Raw genomic sequence first — 19,779 nt, forward strand, 5'->3', positions numbered from 1 at the left:
AGGCCAGTGGAGGGCCCTCCGGGAAGCAGCTGTTTCTTCCATCTAGACCTCAAGGCAGGTCCTTGTAGTGGAGAGAAGCTTGGGAGGGATTGGGCATCCCTGGCTGTGTCTGCCAGCCCATGCTCAGGTTGAGGCCCAGATGGCCATCTTCCTGGGACTTGCTGGGGGCTCTCAAGTCTACTTACCAGAAGAGAGATGAGTCGGGTCAGGGGCCAGAGCGGAGTCCTCATACGGAGGAGGTCAGATGTTCCACCATCCTTTCTATAGCCGGCTTCTCTTGGAAGAGAATAAAGAATTCTGTGTCTGGAATCCTACTTGCTCCCATCAGCTTTTTGGATGAAAAGGCCAGAAAGGCAAAGGTGGGATGGGAAGCAGGTAACACACCCCGTCGACCAACCTTTCATCCTCTGGTGCCCTCCTTGGCGCCTTACCAGAGGGGTGAGAAGGATGGGGGGAGCAGGGGAAGGGCCATCCCTCTGGTCTAAACCTGCTTTTGGGTTCCCCTTCAGTACACTCGTTTCTGTCCATCGTCATCTGGTGATAAGAGCGCCGAGGTGAATTTTACTGGAGCGCAGATGAACTCGGGAAAATTCATCCATGTAGGTTTGTTCCTATCTCCACTTCCTTGGAGTCCCTTTGACCTGTGACAGCCTGCTCAGCCGGGCTTTCGTCCTAAACCTGTAGATCTGACCTCTGGGCTCTTCAGACCCAGATGCTCCCCCCACCCCATGCCACCCACCCTCCCCTCCCCTCTCTGCTCTCCTTTTTGCTTCCTTGCAGATCCTTCTTCTCTTCCCTCTTCTTTCCTCTCTTTTTCCTTCTCGCTGGTGGTTGTCAAAGTCCCCAGCCCACCCCCAGGTGGCACCTGCCTGCTCCCCTGGCCCAGGCCACCCGCCCAGGCTCCTGTCCACTCGGCCGAGGAGCTTCGCTGGAGTGGAATGCAGGCTGCTACCACCTTCGTCCGGGTACCCTCTCTCCTCACTGCAAAACACTCTTTTATTCTGACTTTCACTCGGGTCCAGGCAGCCCTGCCACTCTCACACATTCATTCAGTACAAATTGAATTTATTATCTATCCGAGAAAAACCAAACCAGGAGGTTAATTCAGTTAGTGCAAAAGAAAACAATGTGATACACTTCACTGTCCCAGATCAAGTGATTTGGGGCTCCTGGGTCTCTCCTTGCTGCTCTGTGGACCAGCTAAGACAGAAGCAGCACCCACTCACTGAGGGAACCCTGGGCTCCCGGCACCCACGGCAGGTGGCTCAGTCTTCCCGTCTACACAGCAGTGACACTAATGCCCTCTGAGGGCCGTACATGAGGAGTGCACCTGGTGTTGCATTCAAGGCGCGGCACCAGGTCCTGGCTGCCGGGCTCCCTGTCTCCCTGACGTAACTGAGGTAGGGCCAGAGGGTCCCACTGTCCAGGCATTTTGTTCTCCAGGTCACAGTCATTAGTCTCAGGAGGAGATAAGGCAAAGGGATGAGCAGAGATTCTCTTTCCAGGGACTGGAAGCGGGGTGGGTGGGTGGGGACAGAAAGGGCCACCCCAGCTTGATCTCCTCCCCTTCAACCTATTCTGTGCCTTCCCAACCTGCCCCACCCCAATGAACAGCAGGAGGATTCACCAGGTTGCTTGAGCCGAAAACCAGGGATCATCCTTGACTTTGACCTTTCCCCCATTTCCTCATAGCCAATCGCATTCCACCTAGTATCTAAGGTGAGTCTCGGCCTGATTGATCACTTCCCTCCGCTCCGCGCCCACGCGCTTGGCCCAGACCTCTGCCGTCTCTTGCCTGGCCTCACGCAATGCCTCCGGGTGGCTTGTCCCTCACGCCCGTGCCCTGATCTCTGTGCTACACGGAAGCCGGCGCCATTGTTCCTACCCCGCATAGCTTCTTCATCGTGGCCAGCACAGTTTGCAGTGGCATACTTATTTGTGTGGTTTGAGGTTTAGGATCTGACTTGCCCATTAGACAAGCTCCAGGACGTCAAGGACCGTGTCTGGGGTGATCATCACTGCGTCTCAGTCTCAGTGCCCTTAATAAGCAACTGTTGAGCAGATGGATGAATAGAGGGCCAGGCGGGGCGCTTGCTTTCTTGCTGTCTTTCAAAGGGATGTGCGCTCCACGTGGGCGGGGGTCTGTCTCTTGCTCACTCTGACGTCCCCCGAGAGCCTAGAACACTGGCACACCCAGGAACTCAATAAAGGTCGTCGAGTTGAGTGAATTGACAGGCTCTGAAGTAGAGGGCTTGACCGGGCTCATGCACTCAGACCACCGGCCGAGATTTGGCCTGGTCACCTTCTCTGCGACGTCATCCCTCATTCTCTCCCCTTCTCCCTGGCCTCCCAGGGTCTTGGTTCCACGAACGCTTTCTGAGCTGAGAGCCTAGGTTGGGGCGGAACCCAGATTGCTGTTGATTCTGTCCTGCTACCCCCAAGGAGGAAGTAGGGTCTTCTTTGTCACTTCCGGGTTAGATCTGAGAGACAGGGTGGTGTGCTGGGGCCACGCACGTCCTTTGGTCCCATGAACTTTGGGGAACAAACCTCTGGAGCCCTTTGGAATGACAGCAGTGCAGCTTAAATCCTTCCCCAATATTGCTTTCTTCCTCTGCAGAAAAAAAAGCAGCCTCCCTCCTCCCCATTCAAAGTTCTGGTGATTCCCAGAAAATACGGAAAGCGTCCACAAGGCCTGGCCACAGGAGAGATGGCAAAGGCTTGGGGAGAAGGAGACAGTGCGGGGCACGGTCAGGGCGGCTTCAGAAGGCGTGCGGTGCTGCGACTGCCCATTTTGGTCCCTCTCTGAGCTGTGGCTCCCACCTGTGGGAGGGAGATGGGCACAACTGTGTGCTGCCCAGCTGGAGACTGTCTGAGAGATTCTGGAATAGGAAGTATGACAGCTAGAAAATGTTTGTTTTTCACCTCACCCATCAGGAAAGCCCCAGCCCAGCCCCCTTCCAGCTCTCCCATTGTTAACAGCCCAGTGGATCAAATTCCTCAACTTCACTCCCTTGAAGGTTTTCTTCCAGAGCCTTCTCTTAGGCACTCCCAGCTCCCTTTTAGTTTCTCTCCCGTGTGTAGACATTTCCCCCAAGAGCCGGGCTAGCTTGGCATTAGCTCGGGTTTGGGGAAGAGTGGTGATTGGGGGGCGGTGGGCTCGGCTGGGGGGCTGGGGGTCACGAGCTGCCTTGTGGCTGCTCCACGGGGTCTGGCCGAGCCCCAGCCTCTGACTGTGACATACAGCCCCCTTCATGAAACCAGACAGAATTAAGCCTTTTGTTTCCTGTTTGCTAGGCCGGCTTAAAGAAAACACAGAGGGTCCGTGCGGCTGGAGCTCCCAACAAGACGGCCTTTGTATTCATTTAATTAATCAGTTGGCTGAGGGGAAGGAGAGGAGGGAAGTTCATGTTATAAATACATGTTTTTCTTTGGCTTTTTTCCCCCAAAAGACAGGGCTTGAATAGCATCCCCGAGAGAGCCCCCCATCTCACCCCAGACGTGCGGGGGGCCGGGGGCCTGCCAGGCTGCAGCTGTGACTCCCCCCACCTCTGTCCCCCCAGGAACATTAGCCCTGATCTCTCTGGGTCCTGGGGAAATGTCAAACGCTGACAGGGGTGGGGTTTGGGGGACAGTGGGCGGGGTGTGCCCGCTAGGCTCTGGGCTCCACTTCCCCCCTCCTCACCTCCCCCCTCAAACCCTGCATCCTCCTACAGCCTCCATGGAGGCGGTACCCACACTGCCACATGGAGAAGCGTCTGCCCCCAAGAGGCCTGGGCACGAGGCAGGTGCACCTCGGGGGAGACATCCTCACTTAGGAGCGGAGTGATCTTTGTGTTCCCTGCTTTTCTCTGCATCCCCGACTCAGCAGGAGGGGCTGGGGCTGGTACCCAACAAACTGCCCAGACAGGCAGACAAAGGTATCCCAGGGGCGACCCGAACCCCATCCAGTGCCCTCCACCCCACCCTTCAGTTAGGGCTCTTGGGGCTCTGGTGAGGGGCTGTGGTTGGGGGGTGTGAGTCCTCTTGGTCAGATACCCTCAACCCACTTCCACCTCCCCAGAGGGGTTGTTTTTTTTAAAGCTTCCCTTGATGATACTATTTAAACTACTTTTTCATTTCAGAGATGGGCAAATTCACTCACTGCCTCCCCCCGGCTTCCAAGTGTTTTTAGCATCCAAAAAACCCTTTCCTGATGACGTAAAACATTTGCAGTCTCTAAATATATGGCCCTCGTGATGGACTTTCACTGTGGTAAAATTTCCCTTCTGTGCTCTTCATCTCAAGTCTTAGCTGAAAGGCTCTGGTGTCTGGTAGCCGTAACTCTAGGCCTCGTGGACACACTGTGCACAACATCTCCAACACAGGGGTCCACGGCGGGGACCCCACGTCTGGCCTCTAAGTATTTATCTTAGTATTCATCATCTGGCGTGATACCCAGCCGGAGTGTTGCCACTGCATGGGGTGCCAGGCCCCTGCTCCCTCCCCACGCCTCCCCACTTCCTTGGCCCTTCAGAGAGATGAGGAGACAGCAGCAGCTGGGAGGGAAGAGCTTGTAAAATGTTTGCGGAGACAGGACTACAAGGCCTTGGTTTTCTCTCTCCCACAACCCCCTGCATTCATCCCCACCCCCCACCCCCGACCTCTCAGTGAGGCCTACAGTTTCAAGCCGCAAACCCAAATACCCTCCCTCTAGGCCTTTCTGGGAGCACAGTCAGGCTAGCCCGAGCCCTAGGTGGGGTGGTCTTTCCTTTGCGAGCCAGCAAGATGCCTGGAGCCCGTGCGTGACTTCCGTCAGCAAACGGATCCACTTAACGTGCTGTGTGGCTGGCTGGAGTGTGTGCCCGCGCGCCTGTCTCCTGAAGCAGGGACTAAAACTCAGGACTCCAGAATTTCTGTGTCATTAACAGACACCGAACGTCAATGTAGTTCCTACCGTAGGCACGCTATCGTGTTACACTGTGAGGCCTACAGAGATGATTAAGACACGGTCCTACTTTCTCGGAATTAAGGCTCCAGCTGGAGAGAGGGCATGTTCTCTCATTATCACATTTGCTGCTTCCACCTGTACCCAAGGAGGGCTTTTAAGCAGAAGTGAAGAAAGCAGACGGTCCTGGAGCAGGACGCCAGAGGGTGGGCTGGCCCTGAGCTTTGGATTCCTTGTTTGTACCGTGAGGATACTTGTAACACCTACCTCGTCAGGTCGCTGTGAGGATTAAAGATTGTCTCGAGATGCAGCAGGTAAAATACTTAGATCAGTGCCAGGCTCATATCCTCTGTCTGGAGGGCGGGCCGTAGGTTCAGGGAAAAAAAAATCAGTGCTGCCCTTTGCTTGGGGCACCTGGAACTGCTTCGTACCAGAGGTCTATAAATTGGGGGTTGGCAGGGAGAGAGGTCAGACCCTGGAGAGTAAATCTCATTTTCAAAGTTGTTTGAATCATAGAGACTTGGGAGCGGAAGAGGATCCCGGTGACGAGCTGCACAGGGAAGAAGCAAAGGCCTCCTCCTTTTTGAGGAGACGAGGTGTAGGTCATGGCAGGATGGTGGGGTGGGGGTGGGGGTGGAGGTTGGCAGGGCCCTGGTTTGGTCCCCAAGATGCAGCCAAAGTGCCTGGGAGTTAGATGGCCAGGGGAGAAGGGGCCACTAAAACCACATTTTTCAAGCGTTAATGAACAAATGAGTCACCTGGGCGCCTTGTTAAAATGCAGCTTCTGAATCAGGAGGTCTGGGTGGGGCTGAGAGCCTGCGTTTTGAACAGGCTGCCAGCTGACACTGCTGCTCTGGTCTGTGGGCCATGCCGTGAACAGTGAGGGGCTGATGGCTTTACTGTGCTGTGCTTGTTTGCTAAGTGAAAGTTCCCTCGATGGGTGACCGCCCTACCTAGTTCCGAACCGCCCCTCCAAGTGTCTGTGTCTTTAAGGCACTTGGCTGTCCCTGGGCCTCACCCCGTCACATGGCCCCCATTTAGAATGTGAACTGGCCCCAGCCCAGGCCCCTTACTCTGTATGCCTGAGAGGTTTGCCTCCCAGTAAACCTCCTTGCGCCTCGGCCTCACATCGTCCTTCTCCCAGCTCTGCCAACGCCTTTTCTCCGCTGTGACACTCTCCCCGACACCCCAGGCCTGGCCGAGGCTGCCTCTTCTCCAGGCCATCCGCCCATGCTCTGTGCTCCGGGGTCCACTGTGCTTGGCACACAGGCGCTCTGGTGGGACTGGCTGTCGTGTAGACTAATGGCAGCTGTGAGGATACTGCATACCTGTACACAAAGGACCCAACTCCAGAACTGGACTGCACACTCCTGGAGGATGGGGACCGTGTCTGATCTTTCTTTGTGTCCTTGCGGTGCCTTGTGCACAGCGGTTGGTTATTATTAGAAGGTCGGGGCTTGTCCTGTATGCTCGTCTATTCCCAAGACTCAGCTGCAGGGCCTGGCACGGAGTTCGTGCTCATTACATGTTCATTACGTGTTGCTCCTAGAAGAAGATGCTCAGTACATGTGTTAATCATGGATGATTTTTGAGGCCTGGGTTCTTGGCATTTATCTTTGTATGCATTCTGCCTGGCACGTAGTGGACTAGATAATTTTTATTTTTAATGAAAGCCTGTTTCTCGGCATGGAGTTGCTTCCGGAGAGGAAGGGGAGGGGTGAGTGAGCCCTTGTCAAAGGCTGAACGGAGCCCCAGGTTCTCGGTGGGCTCTCTCCTCTACCACTTGGTCTGAAGGATCTCCCCACGGTCCTTAGATCAGCTGAGGGGGAACTGATGGAATGTGGGCTTTGGTGTCCAGCAGGCCAGGCTGGCAGCTTCTTGACGGAGGGCAGAGAGTGATATTTTTGGCTCTTATGCATATGTTGCAACTCCTGATTCTAAATCCAGAAATTTAAGTCAATGTTTATTACATCCAAGTAAACATCTATGTCAAAGCCAGCAGGTGAGGCTTTTGCTTAGGGGGGAGAATGAGTAGAGACTGGGTTATGCCCCTTTGAACCTCAAATATTTTGCCCCTCTGAGCAGCCCCTGCTTTAAAGTCAGGGTCTCTTCCCCCTTCTCTCATTGCCTTACAGCCCAACCTTGGCTTCCCCAGATTGCGTTTAGTTAAATCACCAAGCATTTATTGGACACTTACTATATGCAAGGTATTTAGGAAGATAAAAATGCAAGTGATACCCATCCCCTAACTTCCATCTCCAAGTTTACCCTTTAACTGGGGAAGCGGTTCCTGAGAAGAAAAGTAACAATATGAGTTAAATAATAATGAAGATTACAATGCAGGAGGTGTCACGAGGTGGGACAGGATTGGTTAATTACTAAAAGAGTGGCACAGATTCTGTGTGCTGAGGGAATTCCGAGCAGAAGGAAATGACGGTGCGCCGGGGTGATCTGAAATGATCACAGGGCCTGGGCCTTGATTGGGGTGGGACGGGGTAAGCCAAGGAAGGCAGAGTTTAGTTCAGCTCAGCAGATACTTACAGGGCACCTACTGCGTTCCAGGCACCGTGCTGTACTCTGCAGAGACGAGGTGAATAACAGAGTCCTCACCCTTGAGGAGTCTACAGTCTGGGGAGAACTGTGGAGGAAAGTTCAAGGGCGAGGGGCTGTGGAGCATCATGGAAGGACAGCCAGCTCAGGCCGATGGCCATCAGGGAGGCTGGGAGGATCTGTCCCTTGTGACATCTAAACTGACCTGAGTGGAAAGTCATCCAAATGTGGCCAAATATGGGGGAGGAGAGAGTCAAGCAAGGAGCTCATCTGCACGAGGGCGCGGATACACGAACCAGTCTGTTGAGGATGTGCAAAGTGGGCAGCCCAGGGTTTCTGGAGCAGGAGGCAGGTCCGGAGAGGAGGCAAGTGGAGAAGCAGGGCTGGCCAGGTCCTGGAGAGCCTCGAATGCCAGCTAAGGAGCTTGGCGTTTTCATGTAGCCCATGGGGAGCCCTTGAAGAAGCAGCGTGACACAGCATTGGAGAAACAGGCTTTGGAGCCAGAGGCCTGCTCTCCCTGTTATCTGCGTGACCTTGGGCAAATGATCATCTCTCTGCGCCTCAATTTCCTAATCTGTAAAAAGGGTATACAAATAGTACTTACCTCATTGACCTGTTGTGAAGACTGAGTCGATCAGCACAGAGTGCTAAGAGAGCTGTCTTGGAATTGACCTGTTGTGAAGACTGAGTCAATCAGCACAGAGTGCTAAGAGAGCTATCTTGCAATTGACCTGTTGTGAAGACTGAGTCAATCAGCACAGAGTGCTAAGAGAGCCGTCTTGGAGCAAAGAGAATGCTCAGTAAATTTTAGCCATTGTTAGTATTGAGGGATTTTAGGCAGGCGGGTGCCTTGGACAGACTTGTGTTTTATAAAGAGCATGTTGGCAGTCCTGAGAAGGCTGGATCCACGTGGGCAAGGCCAGATGCAGGGAAGTCAGTTAGAAACCTAGTGCGGTACTCCAGGCAAGCAGTGATGAGGGCTGGACCGAGGCAGGGGCGCTGTAGCTAGAGGGGCGGGGCCAGATCCCAGAGCTTTGAGAGGGTAAGGGAAAGGAAGGACTCCAAGGAGACTTCTGAGTTTTCATCTTATGTACTGGGTGCGTGGTGGTTCCAGCAACTGTGCCAAGAAACTCAGGAGGAGCAAAGGGCCTTTGGGCTGTGGGTCCTCCCTCTCTTCCTGCCTTTCTTCCTCCCTTCCCCCCTCCTTCCCTCTCTCCCTCTTCTCTCCTTCCCTCCCTCCCTCCTTCTTCTCTCCTTTCTTTCTTTTCTTTCTTTTTTTTTTTAAGTGTATTGAGTTCCAGTATCTGTGGGACACTTATTTGGAGATGTTGTCTGTCAGGAAATTGAATACACGCTAGAGGATGGAACTGGAGGTAGAGGTGTGAGAGCCATTAGCCATGGATGGTGGTCAAAGCCATGAACGGGAATGAGATCGCCAGGGAGAGGGTGCAGAGGGAGGAGAGCAGTGGGCAAAGACAGAGGAACACACATTGAAGAGAGGTGATAGAGAAAGACACAGAGGGTAACAGAGAGTTGGGAGAAGAATCTGGACAGGGTAATGGAAGTGTTGCATCATTGAACCAAAGGAGTCGAAAGCTTTGTGGTGGAGCACGAGACCATAGAGTCAGATGCAGCAGCAGCAGCAGCAAACCTAAGTAGAGAAGGACTAAAAAAAGCATTCACGGACTTCGTTGGTGTGAAAGCCGTTGGCATCCTGGGGAGTGTGGTTTTAGTGGCGGGTCAGGGTGGAAGAGACTGGAAAGGAGTGAGGAGTGAATGGGAGTGAGGAGGTGGGGGAAGCCAGTGTGTGTGGGGCATGGCTGGCTGTCAGCCTGGCTTTGCCAGAGGACCTTGGATGGGGGAGGAGATAAGCCGGTCGCCAACAATCAGCAGGCAGATCTTTCATGCGGCAGTTGGATTGGAAACCGCTGGAGAGACTTAATTGTGTCATTCAGTTTTTTATTCCACAAATATTTATTGCATAATTACTGTGGGTTTAAGAGTGTGCTAAATGTAATTCAGTGATGAATGAGTCTAAAGGAGGAGACTGGACAAGGATTTAAGTAGCCATAACACAAAGATGATAAGTATCATAGTTGACATACTGTGAGTTGGATAAGGAAACATTACTTCTCCCCAGGGTTGCTAGGGACTACTTCATGGAAAAGATGGCTTTGAGCTGGGCTTGAAGGAAGAGTAGGGTTCTAACAGACAATAGTGGCAAACAGGCATTCCAACAGATAGATGGACACGTGCAAAGGCCCTGAGGCAGGTAAGCATGGCACATAGGCCAGGAACAAGAAATACTCTAATTTATTTAGAGTGTAGGGTTGGCACCGAGGGAGACTGTAAGTTAAGACTGGGACACTAGGTTGGAGTCATGTCGTGAAGGCTTTCTATGCCAAGCTTAGGGATTTGCATTTTATTCTATAGTCCACGAGGTTTCACAAGAGATTTTACCTTATAGAAAAGTCTTGCTGACACTAATGTAGGGCAGATCAGAGCAGAGAGGAGTAAGTTAGGAGATGACTGTAATTGTCTGGGAAAGAAAAGTACTGAAGGAATTAACAAGCATGTTGATGACGGAAAAGGAAGGAGGAAGATGGAGATGTATGTGGGAGTTGGGCCAGTAGGATCTACCGTGTGCCCCCGGGAGTGTGTTGGGCCTGAGTTATCTGGGGGGTGAGGTGACAGTTCGAGGAGAGTATGGGTGGTCGTGAGGGAGGAATCAACAAGCATTGCATGATTTCTACAGCTTGTATGATAGGAATAGAAGTGGTACCAGAAAGAGAAATGGTAAAGATAAGGAGATGAGCAGGTTTGAGGGAGGGAGAGGGGCCAAGTGCAACAAGTGTGGCACTTGTTGCCTTGAAGGGGGGCTGTGACTGAGAAACGGCCCCTGCACGTGTGAACAGGAGTACTGGGCCACCTCAAGGGCAGTGTCACTAGTGTGGTGGGGTCAGCAGCCAGGGTGCAGGGGATCAAGAGAGAGAATAGATGTGAGGAAGTGGCCGTTGTGAATACCAGTTGCTCTTTCAAAAGTTTGGTGGTGAAAGGAAAGAGAGAGCTGGGAGGGATATCATTCCAGAGGGTTAAGCAAATAATTTACAAATTAAATAATTCTTTGAAAAATTTTTTTATTGAAGTATAGTTGATTTACACTGTTGTGTTAGTTTCAGGTGTACAGCAAAATGATTCAGTTACACACATATATATATATATATATTTTTCAGATTCTTTTCCCTTATAGGTTATTACAAATTATTGAGTATAGTTCCCTGTGCTCTATGGTAGGTCCTTGTTGTTTATCCCCAAAATTAAATAATTCTTTACATTCAAATTACAATATACAAAATACTTCAAGTCCATTATCTTACCTGATCTTTACAATATTTAAGGGAGTCAGGCAGGGGCCATTGTACCCATGTTACAGATGAAGAAATTGAGTTTCTTGGGACACGGGGCCAATAAGTGTCCTGGGTGGTTCTGGGCCAGTGCTCTTCCCACTGCACTATCACACCTGTGATGGTGATGGGCCTGGCGGTGCTGTCATGCCTAGAACAGTGCTAGTTGGGCCTGGGAGACTGTGTGTTGGTAGGTCTGGGGGGGTAGCCTGAGCAGAGGGAGACACTGCAGATACATGCACTCACAGGTAATGGGCGTTGTGGGATGGAGGGTCAGAGCCCAGGTGGGCTTGGCCTTGGGAAGGAGGAAGGGGGCTTTGTTTTTGAGTGGAGAGGAAGGGAGAGGGAGGTTAAAGATATATGTTGAGGAAGAGAGGGAGGCCATGAGGCAAACTCAAAGACCCAGAGCAGGCCGACACTGAAAACGCCCAGGTGAAAAGGTTGAAGGCTTTGTGAAGCAATGAGCCTGGGAGCACAGGGCTGAGTGGGCTGGCTGGAGGGTGGGTGAGGGGACAAGTGGGCCGCGGGCCCGTAGCTCTGGGGTAGAAGGTGCAGGTCAGAGCCCCCATTGTTGTGAAAGAACAAATGAACAAAGGGGCCCTCTGCCACGGTCCTGAACACAGAAGTCTTGAAGTTGGGAAGGAGCGTGTCCTGTGCAACCCCCACTCCCGCCCTAGCGCCTTTCTTCACTCCCACCCACACCTGCACTTGGCCTCCGCTGACCTTCTGGGCTCTTGGGCTCTTACGGTAGTCCTGGCCCCAGGGGAAGAAGCGACCCGCCCCTACTCTGAGTCAGGTGGTCCAGATGGAGGTGAAGCCAGTGGAGGAGGGGGGCCGGGGGATGGACCCTGTGGATGCAGGAGAATGAAAGTATGCAGTAAAGGTTCCGCCAAAGCCTGGCCAGGGAACAGAGGGATGGCTTCTTGTGGAGAAAGAGAACCCCACGGAAGTGACCTTTCCCTCGAGTTCGTGCCTGTGATCTGGGAGAGTAGCACTGACGTATATACACTACCATGTGTAAAACAGATAGCTAGTAGGAAGCTGCGGTATAGCGCGGGGAGCTCAGCTAGGTGCTCTGTGATGACCTAGAGGGGTGGGATGGGATGGGGCTGGGAGGCTCAGGAGGCAGGGGATATACGTATAGGTATAGCTGATTCACTTTGTTATACAGCAGAAACTAACACACCATAGTAAAGCAATTATACTCCAATAAAAAGAAAAGGAAAATATGCAGTAACGGTCCTGCCAAAGCCTGGCCAGGGAACAGAGGGACGGCTTCTTGTACAGAAAGAGAACCCCACGGAGGTGACCTTTCCCTCGAGTTCGTGCCTGTGATCTGGGAATCCAGGACAGTCTACCCCGTGGGCCCTGTGGTGCTTCTTGGTAACTTCTTGGCCGTCCTGAATTCTGCTCTTCTTACTCAGCTCCTTGGCTGGAATTCCAGGAATCTGCCCTCCTTGCTTTCAGAAGGTCATCTTGTCCTGGAGGTTGCAGTGCTTTAGGGAAGGAGCCCACACTGTTCTTGTTCTGAGGCCAAAGTCTGCATTCGGGGCAACGGGGCCCAGGACGCCATACAGGTTCCTGCTCTTCCACTGTGCCACCATGGGCTGAGATCTCTGTGTTGCAAATCAGTCCCAGGCGCGTGGTGTTGGAGGACACACAGCCGGGTGGACCGGACGCAGCTGGGCCCTCCCATCACTGCTGGTGGAAGCACGTGGAGGCCGTGCTCCTTCCCAGGAAGCCCTGAGCTCTTGGGCTCAGAGTTTTCAGGGTCTCTAGCTGTGTTTGCCTCCCACCGGGGGAGACCAGCTGTTCCCGTTTGCCTGGGACTGAGGGCTTTCCTGGGACACAGGACCTTCATGAGGAAACCTGGGAAGTCTCAGGGAAATTGAGACAAGTTGGCCGCCTAAGTGTCCCACGTCAACTTCTGGAAAAGGGCAAAGTTAAGGATCTCCAAATTCTAGTGGGCACAGCCTGGATTTTCCTCTGGGACGTTGCACCTTTCACATGGGTCAAAGGATAAACTCTGCAACGTGTTGCCCCTGTGTGATGTACAGTAGAAGTGGCTTTGGGATCTGCAGGCCTGGGTTGAAATCCCCTTTCTGTCACTTCCTAGGTGTGCAAGTCTGGGTGAATTACTTTATATTTCTGACAGTCAGGGTCCTTCTCTGGGACCAGGTGATAATAATATCAATCTCAAGGTGGCTGTGAGGATTAAACGGGGTGGCGTTTATCAGTCAGGCGCCTAGCACAGGGCACTGGCAGGAGATGGTCGATAAGCATTAGTTCTCCCTGATTTCTCCCTCTTCTTCTTCCTCTCATCGGCGTGATACCCATTCTGCAGGTGGAGAAGGTGAGGCTGATGAGCAAGAATAGTGTATTCTGGGTTAAAGTGACAGAATCAGAAATCAGCAACAGCTTCTATCTTTTGACTACCATTTTCCTACTTTGGAGTAGACAAGGGTTTCTCTATCTGGAATGTTCCCTGGATGAGGGGAAAGGAGCCATTTTTTAAAATCTATCTACCTATCCATTCAACAAATATTTATTGAATACTTATACTATATGTCAGGTACTGTTCTAGGTGCTGGGGTTTCAATTGTCAACAAAACACACATTTTCTGCCTTCATGAAACTCGCATCCTGCTGGGGGAGAGGCACAATAAACACCTATCTAATATAGTGTAAAGCAAGTAATAATTGCTCAGCAGGGCAAACAGGGCAGGTTGAGATGGTGGAGTGGCTGGGCCACAGGCGTCGCTCCACATGGGGTGGAAGGAAGGCCCCTCTGAGGAGGTGACATTTGAGCTGAGGCCTGAAGAATGCTGCCTGGGTCCCATGAGCCTGGCTCCCCTCCCCCTGGAGCTCCCAGCTCAGGCCCAGCTGCCCCAGGGTGGTGTCAGCTGCTGAGGAGAGACCGTCAGTCCCTGATTTGGGCTGCAGAGGAGGTAGGGGTGCAGCTGTTTTATCAGCTGTCTTTCCACAGTGCTGACCCCTTTGCTGGTCTGAGCCTTCGGGATGGGGGAGGGACCCAAGCTGGAAAAATCAGTATCAAGGGTCAGATCGCAGATGAAAATGATATAAACTCCACTTGGGGACAGCCTGCATTTGGGGAGAAGTTACAGCGGCTTGGGTTTCCTGTACGGCTCCATTTCTTTGGCCTTGCCTTTTCCTTTAAGAAAAAAACACACCCCTGTTTGGAGTGCATGCTAAATGATTTATGAACATTATTCTTCTCCTGTTAGTTCTACCTGTAGGAGCTCCAGCCCTCACAATCCTTTTCATGTTGATTAAGTACATTTGAAAGCCAAAGGAGACTGTCTGAAATTGCTTCACAATACAGACTGGTGGCTTCCCTGGACCCAGGGGGGATTCCTCATCTTCCCTTTGAAAGAGTCCCTTTGCATCTGGTTAAGAGGGAGATCAGTCTAGAAGCATGCTGCCGGTCTTGTGTGTGTCGGAGCGGGCAGAGGGATGGTGCTCTTTCTGGAGCTGGTAATTATGGATTTGAGACTCCAGACTCCCTGGATGGACCGTCCTCCAGGAATCATCCTTCTAGTCCAAGTGGGACTCCACCTGGCCTGGCCCTGGGGGCAGGTCAACACTGTTCAGAAGATTAGGAGAGTGCTTTTAAAGGGCCGGTCAGAGCTCAGTGCTGTCAGGGGACCCACTGAACAGGATGGGAAGAGAGGGGAGAGAGAAGGAACGTCACAGCCCATCTTTCTGTATCCCTGGCCTAACGGAAGATGCGTGCGGAGAGGAAACGTGAGCCACGGAGCCCGCCACCCGACAGCAGGTCCTCTTGGCGGGTCCTAAGGTTAGGCCAGGACCGGCCGCCTACTCTAGTTCCTCCCCCCCTCGATGTTTATCACCGTGTAGTGGAGATCTTGGACACATGTTCTGTAAGCAGATGGGTAATTAAGGGCCCAGCCTTAGAACTCACTTTGCCTTGAGAAACAGACTTTAATAGATTCCGATTCTACTACATATTCAGTCTCCTGCACCCCAGTCTGGCCCAGGGCTCCCTCCCCTGGGTCTTCATGTCAAAGATGTAGTGGACAGCTTTCCTTGGACTCCTGCTCTGGCCACAGAAATTATGTGAAGCTGTTTTCTCCTCTCTGTCTCCTTGTCCAACAGATGTCCCTCTGAGTTGCCTGCAGACACTGGTCTTTCAAATCCAGGCTTTAAAAGTTTGTTTAGAATCCCCCATCTTCATAAAATTGTCATCCTTTGTGGCTTCCCTTAGTGCAGAAGCCCCAAACCTCTTCCCCTCTGTTCCCCCTCCCTGCCCTGTGCAGGGTGGCATTTCTTAGTCGAGTTTGTGTTATTAGACACTGACTGGGCTGGGCCTCGTCTTACCTGTGCTGCTCACCTACTGGATGGCTTTGGAAAAGTCACTTCCTATCTCTGACTCTTGATTCCTTCATTTATTAAATGGGAATAAGACCATTTGAAGAACATATAAGACACTAGTTTTGAAAAATGCTTTGGAAATTCTCTTTGTCTCCTCATGACAAAAGTTAAAATAGACACTTAAAGACGTAAACATTTAAAATTCTGCTGTCCAACCACATGCAATCTGGGATATAAGGGTGAGATGGTGAGCAGTGGAAACCTGAAGAGAAGTACGGATTGTCCAACTCGACCCCAGTCCTCACAGCAGGAGGGGGGTGTGTGTGCCGGGGTCCCTGCTTGGCTTTTGGGGTCTGTTGTCTGTCCTCACACCACCCTTGAGATGCCGTTATCCCCGGTTGAGCAGATGATGGAGATGAGACCCAAAGAGATTAAATAAATGGTCCACGATCACAAAGTGAGCAAGTTGTAGGCCGAGAATCAAACTCAGCTCTGCCTGACCCTCTGGTCTGTGCCCGTGACGTCACATGTCAGGACCCCCCTCCTGGAGGGCGCCCTTAAGGACCGCTGGGCCTCCATCACTGGAGGTGGCCGCAGCTCACTGCCGCCTCTAAATCCCACCCACCTCTTGAACGTGTAATTCTACCTTTAGCAATTTATTCCCCAGAGCTAAGCATTTATCCTCCTGATTCTCTTACTTTCGCTCTCGCTCCCTTCTCTCCCTCTCTCTTTAACGCACACACCCGGAGGGGTTGCTCTCGAAGCCTGCATTCATACTGTTAGCCCCTTTCTTCCCTGGCTCGGAGAGACGGCCAGAGCAAAAGCTCTAAATTGTGTACCCGGGAGGGCAGCTGATTCCCAAAAAGGGCAGAAAGGAAAGGTCTGTCCAACTAGGACAAATGTTATCCCCTTCCGAGTTTTGCTGGGGCTGTCCCTGCCTCGGTGCAAGTTGAGCCAAGGCCTGTGGACAGGCTGGGAGACAGGCATCCTTCTTTCTGAGTCCCTAGCTAGAGCCCCATCATCGTGGAGCACAGCTGCCACCTGACCGATACGGGGATGCGGTTAGTTGCTGACACTCAGAGACACGCAGCGCCCCTGCCTCCATCTATGCCCCCCCTCACTTTCTCCAGCTCTCTCTCTGCCTCTCCCTCTCTCCCCACGCCCCCCTCCATCTCTCTCTCTCTCTTACTATCCTCACTCCCCCAACCTTGACGTGGAGGGCTCAGTCCCACTGAAGCTCTGTCCATTTGAAGAGCCCCTCTCTCTCCAGAGTGGCTCAAAGGGCCTTTTGAGTGGGGAGCAGGCAGCCTGTGTGCCTGGGAGGAGAGATAAAGGCGTGAGATCCCCCGAGGGCTCGAAGGATCAGGGGCTGTGTATCTGGTGACTTCTGAATGCAACCGCCAACAAAGAGAAATCTGTGGACGGAGAGCCTCAGCGAAGGAAATAAAATCTCCGTGAAAACAAACTTTTGTTGGAAGCTTTCTTGCCTTCTTTCGGCAGCGATGCTAAGTCCTAGAAGGGAAAGACTGGGTCTTCCGGAGCAGTTGGGAGGCTCTCAGAACCTCCAAATATCAGCTTGCTACTAGGGTACTATTTTCCTCCTTCCAGGAAGACCGGCCTTGGGAGTTAGTGCGGTGATAATTGGTTTTCTGATCAAGGCTACAATGAGTGAAAGAAAAGCAGCCTGGGGTGGGGAGGGGGCAGTGCAAAGAGCTCTGGACTGGGAGCTAGGATCTTGGCGGACACAGCTTGGGCCGACCCTGCATCCTCCAGGCCTTACTTTTCCTGCCTGTAAAATGGATAGAGCTCGCCCGAGGGCTTTCAGCTAGAAAAGCAAAGCGGGGTCTGAGCCAGGAAGCAAGCTTCTATTGTCCATTACCCTGTAATTCACAAAGCCCAGAGTGGGGAGGCAAGAGGACCCTTGAAGGCATGGCAAGGCCAAGGAAGGTTGGCTGACGGTTAGCCCTTCTCCCCAGGCCTAAGTGGTCACGCTCTGTGCTCAGCTGTTTGGTTTCTGCACCTTGTTTTGCAAAGAAGCTGGGGAATGGTTAAAGAAGGGCCTTTTCACTGCAATTGTCAACTGTGTTGGCCCCTGTCTAGATTGATTTGGGGACACTGGGTCCTCCCAGGGTTTGGAGAATGCAGACGATGAGTTCTCTCCAGCTGGTGGGATGTTGTTTGTGTGTTCGTTTGTTTCTCCCTGGAGTCCAGGGAAAGGATTAGAATTTGTGTAGGGTCCAGGCCGCATAAGATTGTCTTCTTTTGCTCTTCTCAGGGAGAAAATCATTGATTGTGAGTATTGTCAGGCAGAGCTCAGAGGACTTTGGAGGAGCAGTGGCCAGGGGATTAGGCAGCGATGGGGCAGACCAGTGTTTCCAGATCTGTCTGCTCTGGACAGGCCGTGTGACCTTGCGCCCCATTTCTCTCACCACGGACAGCGTCAGATGGAATGAGAGGCAGAAGGAGAGAGAAACTCAGCGGCAGTCCTGGTGGGGGACAAATCCTGGTGGGTGCCGAGGGGACCTGAGAGAGTTGGCTGGGAACCAAGGCTGCCTCTTCTCCTGTGGCCCCTGCCCCCTCCCACTCGTTTCTCAGCCGGAGGCCAGGGCTGCTGCTTCTGTTTGCTGGCTTGGGAATATGTGTGTGTCTCCCCCTGCGCTCTGAACGTCTTTGAAAACTGAGAGACACGTGGGCAGAAGGGCCTCTTCAGAGTCCTCTCTGACCGAGGAGCCATGATGCATCTGGGTGTGGGGAGGTCCGTCCAGGGAAGCCTGACTGAATCATAAAGGCGTCTCCTCCCTCCCCTCTTCCCTCTGCTGTCCCTTCGGCAGCCTGGCAGGGTCACTCATGGGCTAATAACAGAGCTGGGCCCGCTGATGTCACATAGCTAGTTGCAACTGCCTGCAACAGCGGGGCATTTTTAAGAGGCGAGTTAATAGGTGAAGTCTCCCACTGCTGCCGCCACGCAGAGTTCACGGGAGGCATGTTTAGGCTCGATGTGGCCTGCCTGTGAGTGAGCATGGAGGGAGGCCAGTCCGTGCGGGCTCCCCTTCTCCCCTCCTCAACACATACACCCAGGCAGAGTCGCACTCCCGTGTAACACACAGTTGCACACACACGTACATGTGCGTACACACAGAATCATACGCATGGCTCACACACACACACAGTCACACACAGGGTCTTACACACACACACACACTCACAGACGTGCTGGTGACAAGAGAGAAATCTTTTCTAAGAGCTTCTCCTTCACTCTCCCATCTCCCCGTCTCTCACCCCTGGATCCCCGTCTCCTCTCCCCTCCCTGGTCTCCGTCTCCACGTCCTGGGTCTGTCAGGCCAGCCTCGTTCCATGGGGCGTGGGGCAGCACGAGGCAGTAAAGAGCTGTGCTGAGACCCCGAGCCCCGCTGCATGGGGTTCCTGCCAGGGACACTCTGGCAAGTAGCTGGGCTCCTGTGAGCCTCGCTTCTCTCTAAATCGGACGGAAAGCGGCGCCTCGCAGTGGGGCGGTGATGCACGCGGGGGGGGGGGGACAGGTAGGCACCGCGCGGCATGGGCTGCACACGGAAGTGCCCAGTGACTGCCCGCGCTCTCCTCTCCCCATCGTTCCCATAAATATAGTTCTGCTCTGTGGTCACCACGTTGGTGTTTGAACTAGAAAAGGGCCTGCCTAGTGAGGGGTCTGTGTCTGCCTGATCCTCCAGGGGCTGCTTGCAACTCTAAGCGGGGGGCGGCGTGGCTCTTATTACCAGTTTCTGTGAGACAATTGACTGCACTCAGTACATCTTCATCTCATCCCTCTTTCCCGAATAAGGAAGCTGAAGCACAGAGGGCTTAGGTAATTTCTCTGTGCTCACACAGCTGGTTGAGCGGCTGGAGCCCAGCTCTTCACCCTGACTTCCTGGTGCAGTAGGTGATGTGCTGAGGCCTTGCGGCCACCAGTGCGGCTTAATTCGGTGATTTAATAGGTCATCTGCTTCCCTCCCTAGAGCAGGCCTCTTCCGATGGGACCTTTCTTCTAGCTTCTCTATAGAGTGACGTGGACTTGGGTAGGAAGGAGGTCTGAGGGGGCATCTGGGGGAACACATGAGATGAGATTGGGGAGCTCCGTTCAGGTCTGCAGACACTACCTGAACGCCTGCCACGTGCTGGGTCCCGAGCTAGGGATGCAGAGTAAACACGATATTGTCCCCACTTTCAAGGAGCTAACAGGGAATGAGCAGGGTAGGGGCTCAGGCATGTAAAAAGATGTATAGACAACGAGGTGGGTGCAGCCCTAGGGGAAAGCACTGGATGCTCATGGCGGTGATGGGGTGGGGAACAGGGACTTGGTCTGCCATTTGCTTGGAGGAGGTGATGATGGAACAGACTGTCCTGGGAATTAGGAGGAAGAGGGAAAGGCCCCTCTATGGAGGGGGGAGGTGTGAGACAGCAGGAGCAGGAAGGGAGGAGGGGGCAGGGTTGGACTGAGTGCTATGACAATTGGATCGTATCTTGCAGGTGATGGGAGCTATGGAATGTATTAAAATAGGGGAGTGGCATTGT

General features: G+C 52.9%; 1 protein-coding gene across 11 annotated transcripts in view; it reads left to right on the forward strand.

Moving 5' to 3' along the window:
• The window catches only part of PKNOX2 (PBX/knotted 1 homeobox 2), a 309,100-nt gene that overhangs the window by 77,037 nt on the left and 212,284 nt on the right, over positions 1–19,779 (forward strand). The gene's annotated exons all lie outside the window — the stretch shown is intronic.

Source organism: Globicephala melas, chromosome 8 (assembly GCF_963455315.2).
Source record: "Globicephala melas chromosome 8, mGloMel1.2, whole genome shotgun sequence".
Taxonomy (NCBI): domain Eukaryota; kingdom Metazoa; phylum Chordata; class Mammalia; order Artiodactyla; family Delphinidae; genus Globicephala; species Globicephala melas.